Genomic DNA, 16,272 nt, shown 5'->3' with positions numbered 1-16,272 from the left:
TCATATGTACATAAAATAAAAATAAAATCAATGTGTCCCACACCCTTTATGCTTTAAAGCAGCCGCTGGCCTGAGGCGCATCCCATCCTACCCGGCTACACTATCAGGATCATCCTCATCACGTCGCCTCTTATCGGAGGATGCGCTGCAGCATGATCATTAGTTAGGCTGGCAGGCTCGGTAGAAGGGGTCGTCGGTCCAGCAGTAACCTACAGAATAATAAGATATTTTAGTATATGAAATATATATTAGTAATGTACGTGTTAGCAAAAAAAATTAAAATATCTTACCATGGTCTCAACGGGCTCCTGAATGTAATCATCCGTCTCAAGCATGTCAGTGTCGCACAAAGTGGCATCCGTGACGGGCGAGGCTGATGGCTTCAAAAAAAAATAGGCTTTAGATATTTATGACTAATCAATGAGATAAACACAAATATAAATAATAACAATACAAACTAACCAAATCCTATGAAAGATCCTCAGGATCCCTCCCTGATGAGCCATAACTCAGTCGGCGCCCACTATCTACATCTCGTACCGGCCGATCATCAGCAATCGTTGATGCCTCTGGAGGGTCAGGAAAATACTCATCCCAGTCATGTGAGGTAATGGTCGTGCCCGCGATCAACAATGGAGCTGACGGGGTCACCTGCGAAGTCCTTGGAGTAAGCCCCGGGCTAAATGAGGGCATATCACTAGGAGCATGGTCTGGCTCAGGGTGGTCAACCGTTTGATCAACTCCAACATCCTCAACAGGTGCCTCAACACCCCCTTGTTGGGGACCACCTCCTTGCCAACCCCCACGACCTCGTGGGACACCTCTACCTCTCTAGGCATGCTTGCCACGTCGAACACGTTCAGGCTGCACTATTGGCCCACGATGGTACTTTTCTAGCGCTATATAATCAGCCTCGTATCCGAAGCGCTCATCATCTCGGGCTCGCTGGAATGTCCGGGCAGCCAGATCTATAACCTGCCGGCCATACTCGTGCAAAGCGGCCGCTCCCTCGCCAGTATGCTGCTGCATCTGCAGTCCCAACTGGTAGAACAGATGTAGGCCAATAGCCTGCACAACATGTAAAATATTAATTACAGAATACTAGGTTAACATTATAACTAAGTATACCAAATAACATACCAGCTCCTTATGCCTCCCGACATATGGAACGAACCGACCGCCAGCGCGAAGAACGGGATTCCTGACTAAAAGTCGGGTAATGCTGCGGTACCAGCCTATATACTTATGCTCACCATTCATACGCTCAGGTGGAGGGGGTGGCGGAATCAGGTCATGCCGCTGGTCCCAAATCTCGATCTGCAACTCTAGCCATGCCTCATATGCTTGGTCAACCCATGAACGATCATCCCGCTGGTAATGTATCCTAATCAAAGCGGGCGGTGGAGGTACAAGCTGCGGTCGACCAAACTGGCGAAGGAATCGCTCGGTGGCATGGTGCTCGACAATATCGAGACACATCAACGGGATGGAAGAGCTCCACATAAGTCGTCCAGTCGAGCAATAATCGAGCAAACCGGCTATTAGCTCGTAGTTATATGGTCTCCAAATGAACTATTACGTAAAAACAGGAATCGTGAGTACACGCAACACATATAAATCCAGGCCATGTAAACTTAAGTATGCAATTACCTATGTGGCCTCCAGTAAATCCAACAAATCCCTGCAATAGGGGAGATTATGTCGAGCCTCGTACCCGCGTCCGTATCCTCGCCTATCAACCCACCTCCTAGCTAAAGGGAGAAACGGTGGAGATGGTACACCTAGAGAGATGAGTGGTAGAGGTGGATGTAACTACAGGAACAGCTCCTAGAACCAAACCTAATATACAATTTGGATGTAAAATTAAAGGTATATTTTTATGATGTATGTTATAATGAGGAGAGTATTTGACTATGTTTTCACCTGCAGCAGCGGCAAAAATCCTGCAATGTCTTGCTGGGTGCCCATGCTCGCCCGGCACATCTGCCTGTACAAGTAACCAAGAACAGCAGCACCCCAGCTGTAATCATGTAAATCATCTAATAGCTCAAGATGATGAAGAAATCTCAAGCTGCCTAGGTTTCCCGAAGTGTTCGGGAACAATACCCCTCCAAACATAAGCAGCAGCAACCTCGTGTATCGGTTAATATGAAGATCCGGTGTATCATCCTTTACGCTTCATAGCTGGTCCAGGATGTCTTCAATGACTTTGATTTTATCGGGGTTTACCTGAATCCCCCTTTCTGACACTAGAAATCCTAGGTACTTGCCGGGGTTGACCCCGAACTCGCATTTCTCGGGGTTAAGCTTCATGTTATGCTTCCTTATGATGTTAAATTTTTTTTGCAAGTGTTTAAGATGATCACCTACGTTCAAAGACTTAACAAGCATATCGTCTATATAAACTTCCATGGTTTTCCCTATATGTTTTTCAAACATCTTGTTTACGAGCCGCTGATAAGTGGCTCCGACGTTCTTTAGCCCGAAGGGCATCACATTATAGCAATATGTGCCAAAATTTGTTATGAATGAAGTTTTTTCCTGATCCTCCGGGTTCATCATAATTTGGTTGTACCCGGAGTAAGCATCCAGTAAAATCATTAACTCATGCCCGACCGTTGTAACGATCATTTGATCAATGTTTGGTAATGAGAAGCAGTCCTTTGGGGATGCCTTATTCAAGTCCTTATAGTCTACGCACATACAAAATTTATTATTCTTCTTTGGAACCACCACTACGTTAGCTAGCCAGCCTGGATACTTTACTTCTCGGATTGAATCGATATCAAGTAGGTGAGTTACCCCCTCTTTGACGAATTTGTTTCTAGCCTCGGCAATAGGATGTTTTTTCTGTCTTACTGGAGGAATGTTGGGATCCAAGCTTAGCTTGTGCATGGCCACTTCTGTCGAAATGCCTGTCATATCCACATACGACCACGCAAAACAATCGACATTAAATTTAAGAAATTCAATAAACCCAGACCTGAGCTCAGGGTGCAGTCATGTCCCCAAGAGGAATTTCCTCTCCAAGAACTTTTCAAATAATGCAACTTGCTCAAGTTCTTCCACTATGGACTTCGTTGCATCTGTCTCTTCTGGTACCTGGAAATACCTTGGCACTTGATAGATTCCGACGCCTCTTCCCCTGGTTGACTTCGCTTGATTCGGGAGCAGGCGCTGGTTCCTATAATTGCTATACCGTGTGCTCTTTCCCTTTGCTACTGGAGATGAAATTGCATTCGTCTCCCTCATTGCCGGTTGGTCGCCCCTTATTTGCTTGATTCCCTCGAGGGTTGGAATTTAAGCAACTGGTGATATGTCAATGGCACAACTTTCATCTCGTGCAACCATGGTCTTCCTAGGATAATTTTGTAGCCCATATCACCATCCACCACCTCGAAAAGGGTCATCTTCATACTCCTTCGGCATTCGCGGGCAGCAGAATCTCTCCTCGGGTTGTCATGCTTGCTAGGTTGAACCTGGCGATGAGTTTTGTGGTCGAAATAATGCTTTCGGTAAGTTTGGCTTGCTCCAATACCCTCAATTGTATAATATTGGCCGAACGCCCTAGATCTACCGGAACACATTTGATTTTAAAATCGAATACATTTAAACAAATTACCAATGCGTTGTTGTGCGGTAGCAACAATCCGTGTGCATCTTCCGTCGTAAAAGTGATATCGTCTTCAGCGATTTCCCGGAGCGTCTTGTTGTGGGTTACTAATCCCTTCATCTTTTTTTCTGCCAAGAAGGTAAACCCGTTAATCTCGTTCCCCCCCAAAAATTATGTTGATCATTAGGCGCGAGGGATCTTCTCCTGCTTTTGAGGGCTTCGTGTTATCACGATTGCGACCTTAATTGTTCTTGGATCACGAACTTAATAATTCCTTGAGACGGCCATTTTTCAGTAGTGTTGCCACCTCTTCATGCAGATAACGGCAGTCCCCAGTCCTGTGACCGTTCGTCCCGTGGTATTTGCACCACAAATTAGGATCCCTTTGGCTGGGGTCTGACTTCATCGGCTTCGGGAACCGTGCTTCTTTTATGTTTGACGTTGAAGTTGTATTCTGAAAGTCTGGGGTAGGAAGAATCTCGAGAACCCAAAATTTCCTTGTCCTATAACGACCTGCTACTCCGGCCATGATCAGTTCTTATATCGACCACAAACTTATCTGCCAACCGGAAACCTCTACCGCGACCTTCGGTCCGTTTATATGGCAAAAACTGGCTCCTCGAAGACCGTCAATCTGTGTCGAAATCATCTTTTGATTTCTCTTTATTCTTCTCTCGACCCTTAATCGACGTCGGGAAGCTGAACTGATCATCCTTAATCCTTATCTTTGACTCGTACCAGTTGTGGACATCCGCCCAAGTCGTTGTTTGGAACTCAATCAGACTTTCCTTGAATTTCCGGGAAGCATCGAAACTTTTCGCATTCAAACCCTTGGTGAATGCTTTAGCCGCCCATTCATCCGGAACAGCCGGGAGCAACATCTTTTCCTTCTGAAACCAGGTTATAAATTCCTGCAGCAACTCGAACTCTCCTTGTGCAATTCTGAATATATTAGCTTTCCGGGCTTGTACTTTTCTAGCCCCGGCATGGGCCTTAATGAAAGAGTCCGCGAGCATCTCAAAGGAATCAATGTAATGCTCGGGAAACAATGAATACCACGTAAAGGCTCCCCTCGTGAGAGTCTCTCCAAATTTTTTCAGCAAAATTGATTCAATCTCGTGGGGAGCTAAATTGTTCCCCTTCACCGCCGTTGTATAGGTGGTGATATGCTCTTGAGGGTCTGAATTCCCATCATATTTCGGCACGTCGAGGCATTTTAAACCACTTCGGGATCAATTCTGGTGCCGCTCTCTATTTGTATGGCAATTGAGTGTACTTCTTTGAGTCGGGTCCTTTCAGCCCCGGTGGTGCACCCGAGATTTGGTCCAAGTGGGCATTCACTTCCCTCATAAACCGTATGAGTTCGCTATTGAAGGAATCGCTCTCGTTCTTGTGACTGGATCCGCTCCCCCAGGTCCCATCAAAGATGACTTTGGCCCTCTAGGGGTTATTGTCAACCCTCTGCGTCGTTTGATTTGCGGGAGCACCGAGAGGATTTGGACCTCGTCCGTTCACATTATTGGAAGCATTTAGTTCTGTCAAAACCTTATCCTGCCATGTGAGATGACCTACAATGACCTCTTGCTGCTCCTGCAAGACCCTTATCTTCAACAACTTGCTCCTCTTCAGCATCATCAAGAGTCGCCTCCCGAACATGTCGCGGGTACTGCTTGCCGTGGACTAGCGTGGCATCGTTCCCCTCATTACGGGTATCACTAATTGAATTCTCGTGCTGAGGTTGGTTTCCTTGGGCCTTAAGATTGTGTGTGTTGTTAACACCATTATCTGCCATTTTCTATGATTCTTTGTTAAGAACAAATAATCAAAACACGTTAGTAAAAGAGGCAAGGACCAATTTAATTACACAACTGTCTAGGACCGTCAGTGGGCGCCAAACTGTTTACCCATAAAACGGTACAGTTGAATTTATACGTGGTTTCTAGACAAGTGAATTAATTTGATCCTGAAATATAGATGATTTATATAAATATACGATACTTAGCCTTGAGATGGAGACGAAATAGCATAAAAAATAGTTCCGGAGCAAGGCTTTCGGGCACAATGGTAATGAAATCAAAAAGCAAGAAGATAAGATTATACTGAGATTTGGATAGAGTGTAGCGTATGTTCTTCAGAAAATCCGTGTCCCTTACAATGATTGTCACGACCCAACCCCGGTCGTGATGGCGCCCAACATACTACTAGGCAAGCCCGACCATTTAGACAACCTTAACCTATTAACCACAGTGGATAAATAAGTTTTCACAACTAAAATACCAAGTTAAATGCGGGAAAATCCTGAAATAAATTCTAACATCCGGAAAGCCCAAAATATAATATACTATTCAGCCCATAGAATTTGGTGTCACAAGTCTGAGCCTCTAATGCATGAGTATTAACCTGCTACATAATGTTTCTCTAAAAATGTGGAAAAACAAATAAATAAAATAGAAGGAAGATCAGGACTGCGAACGCCAATTTGCAGCTACCTTGAATCTCCCGAATGTGATGCTAGGCAGAGAAAGATCTCACTCAGCCTCAGTGGGTGCGCCTGAATCTGCACACAAGGTGCAGGGAGTAATGTGAGTACTTCCAACCCAGAAAGTAATAAACATAAATACAGTCTGAGAATAAGAAATCCTAAATAGGCACAAAGTGAAGCTATAAACACAGCAACATGAACCAGTAGCATAATATAGTAAAACAGTGAAAACAATTATAGAATTATCACATCAGAATAAATAATAAATGACAATTAAATCTGCAATGCAACACATAAACCGGTACTCTCCAGTACCCGCTGCGGCGTGCAACCCGCTCCATTTATTTATCGTCGACGGTGCTCACTGGGGGTGCGCAGACTCCGGGAGGGGCCCCTTACGGCCCTAGCGCAATAATAAGCCATCTCGTGGCATCAAACAGGCCCTTGTCCTCATATCAATATCATTATCATACCACTGCGGCGTGCAATCCGATCCCATACTCAGTCCAAAATCACATAAGCCTCTCGGCACAATAGTATAAAAATATTAAGCCCAAACTTCATTTAAAAATATTAATTTAGTTTCTAATTTAAGAAAAATGGCTGAGTTTACAACACAGTATTAAATACCAGGACCGAGTTCAATATTATAATTATGGTAAGAAACCAGAAAGAATAATCCCTGAAGGATTCAAGTAGTTGGCACAAAGCCCAATTATGACAATTAATCCATTTTTATAAGGATGTTACTAATCTACAATCAATTAGGTACTAGTTTTATTAAGCGGGACAATCCCCGACGGTGCTCTACCCCACGCCCGTTATCCGGCGTGCAAGTCACCTCACATAGCACTACATTGTGCAAATTCGGGGTTTCAAACCCTCAACACAGCATTTACATTTATTACTAACCTCAAGCCGACCAAAGTCCTAGCTTGCTATGCCTTTGCCTTTCGAATTAACCTCCTCGCGTACCGAATCTGATCAAAACCACAACGAATACATCACAATATGCTAATGGGACAATACCCAATCGAAAACAATCGAAAATAGTGAAATTCCCGAAATTAGCAAAAACCCGAGCCCCGGGCCCACTTCTAGAAAATCAGTAAATTTACCATCAACGGATTCCTTATCTCGCCACGGAGTCCAATGACCCCTCAAATTTCCCATTTTGCTCTCTTAGGTTTCAAGGCCCTAACCTCCATTTTTTACCTTTAATTCCTTGATTTTTCAGTCTACATTCATGTATTTTCATCATAAAATCGTGTTCTAAGACCAAGAATTCTTACCTGATTGAAGTCCTTGAAACCCTCTTCAAAATCGCCCAAAAGCTCTCCAAGTCCGAAGTGAAAATATGAACTCTTTTGAAATTTCCCGAAGGAATTAAAACTCCTTTCTGATCAGTTGTTTCCGCATCTGCAGTACAGTTGTCGCTTCTGCGACTTCCGCTCCTGCGGCCTTCTTCCGCTTCTGCGGAATCTCCCAAAGTCCTAAGGTCCGCTTCTGCGACCTCATTCCCGCATCTGCGGCTTCGCAGATGCGGCTCCTCCAACCGCTTCTGCGGAAACAACACCCAAGCCAAATATCGCTTCTGTGATCCTCCCTTCGCTTCTGCGTGACCGCACCTGCGGTCCCACAACCGCAGGTGCGAAAATACCAGATACCAGCAGACCTTAACCATGCAAAATTCCGAAACTCTCCGTTTAACCATCCGAACTCAACCCGAGGCCCCCGGGACCTCAACCAAAAACACAAACATGATCCAATGCCTTATTCAAACTTGCTCCAATCATCAAAACACCTCAAACAACACTAAAACCATCATTTCTCATCGAATTCAAGCCTAAGTTCTTCCAAAACTTTCGAAACACGCATTTGATCAAAAACCCAACCAAAACACCTCCGAATGACATGAAATTTTGCACACACATCCCAAATCACCTATCGACCGGAATTCGCCAAAATTCTAACTTTGCCAATTCAAGCCTAATTCTACTCTGGACCTCCAAAATCACTTTTGATCACACTCCTAAGTCACAAATCATCCCCCGAAGCTAACCAAATTATCGGAATTCATATCCGAGCCCTCTAACACGTAAGTCAACGCCCGGTTAACTTTTCCAAAACAACCTTCCTTAAGGAGACTAAGTGTCTCATTTCCTTCTAGAACCACTCCAAATCAACTCGTTCACACCCAACACTGATAATGAAGCATAAAGAAATAGAAAATAGGGAAAACGGGGAGGTAACTCACGTGACGACGGGTTGGGTCGTCACAATGATAATAGAGCTTACTATTTATAGCTTCACCTAGGGAACAAGGTCTTAGGCTCAAACCCCTCTTTAATGTGAATTATGAGGGCCATTGAAGAATGTGTAACGGCAGGCATGAATGACATATTCTTATGTAACGGACAATGTACTAAATATTATAGAATATTCTTCCACAAGTGTTACTGGGAGAAAAGCATTTATTTCACCTTTATGAGTATCATTCTTTCCGGTAACAGACAAAATAATTGTCTTTGGTTTCAGCCATCCTCTATCTTCGACTCCACATATCTGACATGCGATCATTTAATATAACGTATTTTCCCCATACACTGCTATGGATTAATTTGGCAAACCTAATAATTGAGATATCTTAGTGTAACGACCCGACCGGTCGTTTTGAGAATTTGCACTTCGCTCGGTTGTTTGAAGGAATGAGTAGCTCCGGATGATGTATTATGACTTATGTGAATCATCGGTTTTGGTTTTCAGGGTATTCGGAATTTATTTAGAAGAATGATTCCTAGCTAGAAGGTTTAAGTTGGAAAAGTTGACCGGATATTGACTTATGTGTAAATGATCTCGGATTTGAATTTTGATGGTTCTGTTAGCTTCGTTAGGTGATTTTGGACTTGGGAGCGCATTCAGAATGTGATTTGGAGGTCCGTGGTAGAATTAGGCTTGAATTGGCGAAAGTTAGAATTTTGGCGATTTTGGTTGGCAGTGGAAATTTTGATAGCGGGGTCAGAATAGAATTTCAGAAGTTGGAATAGGTTCGTGGTGTCATTTGTGACGTGTGTGCAAAATTTGAGGTCATTCGGAGGTGATTTGATAGGTTTCGATATCGTTTGCGGAATTCGGAAGTTAAGGAGTTCTTAGGCTTGAATCCGAGTGTAATTTGGTGTTTTGATGTTGTTTTGAGTGATTCAAAGGCTCGACTAAGTTTGAATGATGTTATGGGATGTGTTGGTATGTTTGGTTGAGGTCACGAGGGCCTCGGGTGAGTTTCGGGTGGTTAACGGATCAAGTTTGAAGTTTGGAGAATGGCTGAAGTTTGGGTCTCAGCTGTCATAACCGCACCTGCGGACCACACCTGCGGAGAGGGAGTCGCATGTGCGAGCCACAAAAGCGTGAGTTTGATCGCAGGAGCGATAGGAGGAGGAGTTGGCAGAGTCCGCAAGTGCGTGGGGTTAGCCGCATCTGCGATGGTCGCAGAAGCGGAAGAGAGGGTGCACGTGCAAGGCTGAGCCGCAGGAGCGTGAGGATTTCCTTACCTGCGTAAGCGCAGATGCGGTCTCGAGGCCGCAGGACCGAGGTCCAAATTTTAAGTAAAGTTCTGCACTTGCGATGGTTTTTCCGCAGGTGCGGCGTCGCAAAAGCGATAATTGGACCGTAGATGCGGTTTTGCTTGGCAGAACCTATAAATTGGAGACTTCGCGAATTTTGCTCATTTTCACCATTTTTGAAGACGGGTTTTGGAGCTTTTGGAGTGATTTTGAAGGGCGATTCAAGGGGTTTTCAGTGAGGTAATTTGCTTGAGCTCTAGTACTCTTATCTATGGTATTTTCCCGTTGTTTTATCAATTAATTAGTGGAAATTAGGGGTGAAAATGAGGGGTTAGGGCTTGAGATTTTGGAGAGTTTGATTTGAGGATTTGAGGGTCAAATGGATTCGGGTTTTGATAAATTTGGTATGTATGAACTCGCGAGTGAATGGGCTTTCTAGTTTTGTGACTTTCGTCAGATTCCGAGACGTGGGCCGGGGGGCGGGTTTGAGTGGATTTCAGGATTTGTGTCCAATTAAGTAATTTTTCTTCTGGAATTGGTTCCTTGGTCTATATTGATTGCATTGTATTGCTTTTGGCTAGATTCGGGACGTTTGGAGGCCAGTTCGAGAGGCAAGGGCGTCGGGGAATAGGATTTTGGCTTGATTGAGGTAAGTAACGTTTCCAAACTTGGTTCTAAGGGCTCGAAACCCCGAATATGTTATGTGATTAGTATTGAGGTGACACACATGCTAAGTGACGGGCGTGCGGGCGTGCGGGCATGCACCGTGAATATTATGGCCTGGATGATTCCATGGCACCGCTTGGTGACTCTATCCTGTTAATATCCATGTTCCATCATGTAATGAAGTAGTTGAACTGTAAACCATGCTAGATATCATGTTCAGGCTTTGTGCCGGTATTGATGGGACCCTTAGCGGTCGTTTATTGCTGTTACCTCATTAGTTCATTTAATATTCCATACTCAGTCATGATCATGCATCTTTATATCATATCTTAGTCTCAGTCATTTATTGATTCGACATATCATTGTTCCGGGTTATTTTCATGACATTGTGAGCCCTTGGTTAGACTGGAGAGGTTGATGACTGAGTGAGGCCGAGAGCCTGTTATGAGTGACAGTTATGGGATTGGGATGCACGCCGCAGCGGTTATATTGATGATTATGTTAGCACTTGAGCTGTAGGAGCCCCTTCGGAGTCTGTAACACAACCCCAGTGAGCGCAGTTGATATTATTGAGGGATGGATCTTCCCTGGACATGGATCTTCTCCACAGGGCTGGAATGGCGTTCCTCGGCACTGAGTGACTGTTATCAGTTATGTGTATATATTCCGGGATGGATTTTTCCTGGTCCGTGTGAGCCATATACAGTACCGAGTGGTTGTGAGGTTATTATCATTATTTGGAGATGGATCTTCTCCATAGGGCTGGATTGGCCTTCCTCAGTACTCAGTGACTGCTGTCAGAGATGTATATATTCCAGGATGGATCTTCCTTGGGCCGTGTGAGCCATATACAGTATTGAGTGGATGAGCATTTGAGAGTGGGAGCACATTGTGCATTTCATACAGTTGATGCATTAGCATGTAGAAGAAGTTGATTATATATCTTAAATTGTTCAGATTTGTATTTACCTTATCACTTTGAGCTGTCTATTTAACTGAAAGCATGCCTACGTTCCTGTACATTGATTCTATTATATTTGTTGAGGTGGAGTTCGTCACTACCTATCAGTCCGTAGTTTGGACTTGTTACTTACTGAGTTAGTGTACTCACGTTACCCCCTGCACTTTGTGTGCAGATCCAGGTATCTCTGGGCACGATAGCGGCTGCTGATATTTATTCAGTTGCAGATTCATGGGAGTTAGCAAGGTAGCTGCCCCGCGATCGTAACCCTGCTTTTCTCCTTCTTTATCTTCCCTCTAGTGTATTTTTGGTTATTCTCAGACTATGTTAGTTTTGCTATTTTCAGAACAGTTTGTAGTAGTTGCTCATGACTCAGTGACACCCCGATATCGGGCTATTTTCCGCATTTTCTTATTTTGAGTTTAACTCTTTTATGAAATTTCTATTATGGAAAGCTTCGACTTAATTTTTATGAAATATCGAAGTGTTTTTGAGAAGTGTCGGCTTGCCTAGTACCACAATAGGCGCCATCACGACAGGGTTAATCTTTGGGTCGTGACACTCAGGAAAGGACTAGAGGTTAAGTGCACCGGTAGCCACTTTTAGAGTTGCCGCTTAGAATATAGTAATGAACATTTATTATGTATTTAAAACTTGCCAAGAATTATGTTGACATTCAATTCTTTTTGTTCAAACTTCAGTTTACGTACTGAAGTTCAAACTGCAATTTTGTGATAAATCAAAAAATGCAATGCAACAATAATATTTTTTTTTTTGGCCATGGTAATTCAAGTTTTTACATTGTTTTGATTAAGGCATGCAGTTCAAGATATGATGTTATGAAATTTATAAGGTATTTATAAAGTTTTGCATTTCGCTTACAAGTCAGTACTTAGTATACATCAGTTCTATGTAAAGAGGAAGATGACAACAAAAGGGCTAAAATTTAAATACAATTGTACTGTGACTACATTTTGAAGAAAAAGAACATTGGCTAAAATTTAAATATATTGCAAACAGTGACACCATTAAAAGAAGCTATGTGGTGTTATTTCTGCAAAATGACTATGCACTTGAAGAGAGTGTTTGTGTGGTTGTTCCAATTCTTCATTACCTAATTAAGCTTTACTCTGGCTCTCCGTGAAGCTATACTACTATGATTAAGACTTTAAACCTAAGCTGAAAAGCTTTGTCTGTTTGTAATTAGGAGTTGATTCTAGAAGAATTAGTTATATGATTGATCACGTTTGTGCAAGATTAGATGTAATTTGAAGAAAAAAACTATTTTGGAAAACGGGTATATCCGAGTGTGATGGATTACTTTATTATTGAAGCCTAAAAAACACTTGTAGACAATGCATTATAAAAAATCATGAAACTTTATAAAATATCTTTGTTTGCTACTATTCAACTTATTTCTAAATAGATGAAGTAGTCCAATTTCTAAAAAAGTTCTCTCTTTAGGGAAGGCCTGATTAATTTGCTCACTCTTACACAATATACTTTCAATGTTTACGATTTAATTAGATCCATGATTAGCTGAGCTTTAGCATATTTACTCAGTCAAAATACATTAAATTACTACTCCATTTAAATACTAATATCATGGTTGAATTAGTTTTTCTAGCTTTGTTACCTTTAAAAGTAGTTGGAAAAAGAAAAAAAAACTAAAAAAATATTATTATTATATATAAATGAAATATATCTAAGAGTTTAAATTTTATGTATTGATAATATAAAAAATATCTGTACAATCATATCACTCAGATAAATGAATATTTCAGTTGGTCTCCTTGGTGGGCATATCTTTCACTAACTAGTTTAGACAAATGATTTTTTCAGTAGAAAGGTACTCTCTCTATTTCATAAAAGAACCCCTAACTTTGGACGTAAAATTAAATAGGTACAATGATATATTTGCTGGCAACAGTACATTTGAAATGTGGGTGTGGCAAACAGTGAATTATATGTAGCACGTAAAGAGAGTGTCCTTTCACAATTGAGTATATATGCTTGTCCTTTATAACTTGGGGCCTAGTACAATTTTGAGCACCAGGTAAAAGTAGGAAATTTTGTGGAAATGAGAGCGGGATAGTTTATTTTTATTCTTTTGTATGGAAGATATTTAGCCGGCATTGGACATAAAAATTATAGTTTTTGAAGAAAAAAATAGTATTTGGAGTTGAGTTGAAAAATAATATTTGGAATTTAAAATTATGTTTTAATATGTATTTCACTTAAAAAAAATGATGCAGCTTTTGTGAGTGGGGAAACAAAAATTTCTGAAAAATTTTGAAAAAAATAGTCAAAACCACTTTCTGGTTTTTGAAAAACTCCTTTTCGAAAATTCCAAGAACTTACAAAATTTCATGGATAGACATATTTTCGAAAAAAAATCTTAAAAAAGGAAAAATATTTATGGACAAACGGGTCCTTAGTTTTTGGTAAGAACTATTTCCTCAAATTCTATTTTTTTTTTTAAGAGTGGAATATGAAAAGTGAGCTCTCTCTCTGTCCACAAAAACATACTATACTATAATAACGTCGCAGTCCCAAAAAAATTGGGATCAGCTATATTATTCTTCACTAACCAATTTTTTATTTGAATTCATCTCATAGGACTAACATTATGCAGAATAATAAAAAAAATAAAGAGTATTAAAAGTTTTTTGTATTTTGTAGTAGCATAAAATTTTCTGATATGGCTAGCTAAAACACTTTTTGCATCTTTTCCTCTCTTTTGAATTGTGTTTGTGTTATATTTTACCGAAAAACCTAAATTAGGAAAGAATTTAAAATACCTTTTAGTAAAAGGAAAAGGCAAGAAAAGTGAAAGATATAGGGAGAGAGATTTATATTCTTATGGAGGGAAAGTTATAGTACTCCCAAATGAAAAATTATTTTTTTCTTTTTTAAACTACCTTTTTGAAAAGTTAGAAGTGCAAAGTTTATTTCGGTTAATTTTCCAATCTTAGTTATCATACGAAGGTATGTTTGAAGGTTTTCCAGCAACTAAAAGTAAAATTCCCAAAAGCATTCTTTTTCATTTTGGCTTCTTCCAAAGGCCAAAGCATAAAACCAAACTGGAAACCCTAATGGAATTTGCTTAGTTGAGATCAATTCCCCCGTGACTACTTTTTAATCTAGTGACAAATAAAAAATAAAAAATAAAAAATAAAAAGAAAAAAGAAAAAAAAAATCTAGTGACAATTCAACTAGACCCAACCCATGACAATGGTGAGCTACCTTTATTTAGTACGACTTGTTTCTTTTAGTCCTGACTTCATGTTAACTCTTTTGTTTGGATTCTGTTCTGACCATATTGTGTGATTTCTTGGTGTCATTTTACTTTTAATCTGTAACTCTCAGCAAGTAATAGCGACAAAGTAAAATTTAACGTTTGACAAACCTGTAACATTCTTTGCAAGAGAAATTCATCATTCTAGGGTTTTAATGATTAGTAAACAGTTGCGAAAGAACCAGCTCTTTTGAAGTCCGTTGATTAGAAGTTAAGAGTTGTTTCTTAGTGCAAGTTGCTTTGAGAGTTGAAAGTCAATTCTTGTTGATAGTCGGCTTTTCTGAAGAATTAATTCGCGGGCTACAAGGAGTATATATTAGTTGGAGGATTCGTTTTCAATAAAGATATCTGTGTACGGGTAAACTCGGGAATATAGTTATCCTCAATTTTTCGTTGAAGAAACAAGAAACTGTTATGTTGAGGAAGAGGCAAACCCGAAAATAAAGAAGATAAAGAACACCAAATTTTAACGTGAAAAACCCTTCAAATCGAAGGTAAAAACCACGGGATCACAAAGATCCAAAAAGATCCACTATAACAATAAGAGGGTTACAAAAGTTCTCCAAATTGGCTACACAACAAGGGCCAAACACGGAGCAACAATAGCAACAAGAGCAACAACTAATCAATTGAAGAAAGAGTATAATCCACAAAACGAAGCTGCTATTTGAGGCTCGAAATCAGATGCTACGAGCCTCCGAATCCGATCTCAACCGTTCAAATCCAAGAACATGATGTTACGAACACTCAGTCAAAATTTCAGCCCGATCCAACGGTTAACGAATCGGAAAACGTGATTTGAAGTTGGCTGGTCGGAATAAAAATCTGCAGCAAAACAAATACTTTTTTTCTCTCTTCTCTCTTGATGAAAGCTCTCTCAAAACCCACTCTTATGTGCTTAAGTCTTTCAAAGACTTGTATCAATCAGCATAGAATAATTCTCCAAGGTTGTCCTATTTATAGATCATGAGTGGTGCTTTCTCTTAAAGCCAAAACCCACTCAAAATAGGAATAAACCGAATCCAAAAGAGAATAGGATTAAGCCATTGGGCCTTTGGCTGGACAACATGGGCATGTGCCCAACAAACTCCCCCTCCAGCCAAGGGGCCAAATGTGTCTTCAAGTCGAAGAACTATTGACAGGCTTCATGCCTGCCAATTTTCTACAAAATTCATGTTTATCTGCAACCACCGCCTTTGTCAGCATATCCGAAGGATTTTTATCAGTGTGTATCTTCTCAACCTCAACTAATTTCTCTTCCACGGCCATTCTTATCCAATGATACTTTCTATTTATATGTTTGGTCTTAGAATGAAAAGTGGAGTGCTTGGTGAGACAGATAGCACTCTGATTATCACAAAATAAGATGTAACGTGGCTGCTCAAAGCCAAGATCATTAATAAACTCCTTCATCCATAATAGTTCTTTGGCACCTTCTGTGACAGCAATATATTCGGCTTCTGTGGTGGATAGAGCTATGCACTTCTGTAGTCTAGATTGCCAAGAAACAGCTCCCCCTGCAAAAGTGATCAAATAACCGGAAGTGGATCTTGAATTATCAAGATTGCCTCCTAAATCAGAGTCTGTGTAACAAACAAGTTCAGGCTTGCCATTGCCAAAGCACAGCTTCAAATCTGTAGTACCTTTTAAATACCTTAATATCCATTTTACTGCATCCTAATGTTCTTTTCC

This window comes from Nicotiana attenuata, chromosome 7, assembly GCF_001879085.1.
Source record: "Nicotiana attenuata strain UT chromosome 7, NIATTr2, whole genome shotgun sequence".
NCBI lineage: Eukaryota > Viridiplantae > Streptophyta > Magnoliopsida > Solanales > Solanaceae > Nicotiana > Nicotiana attenuata.
Note: the sequence above shows the minus strand (reverse complement) of the source record.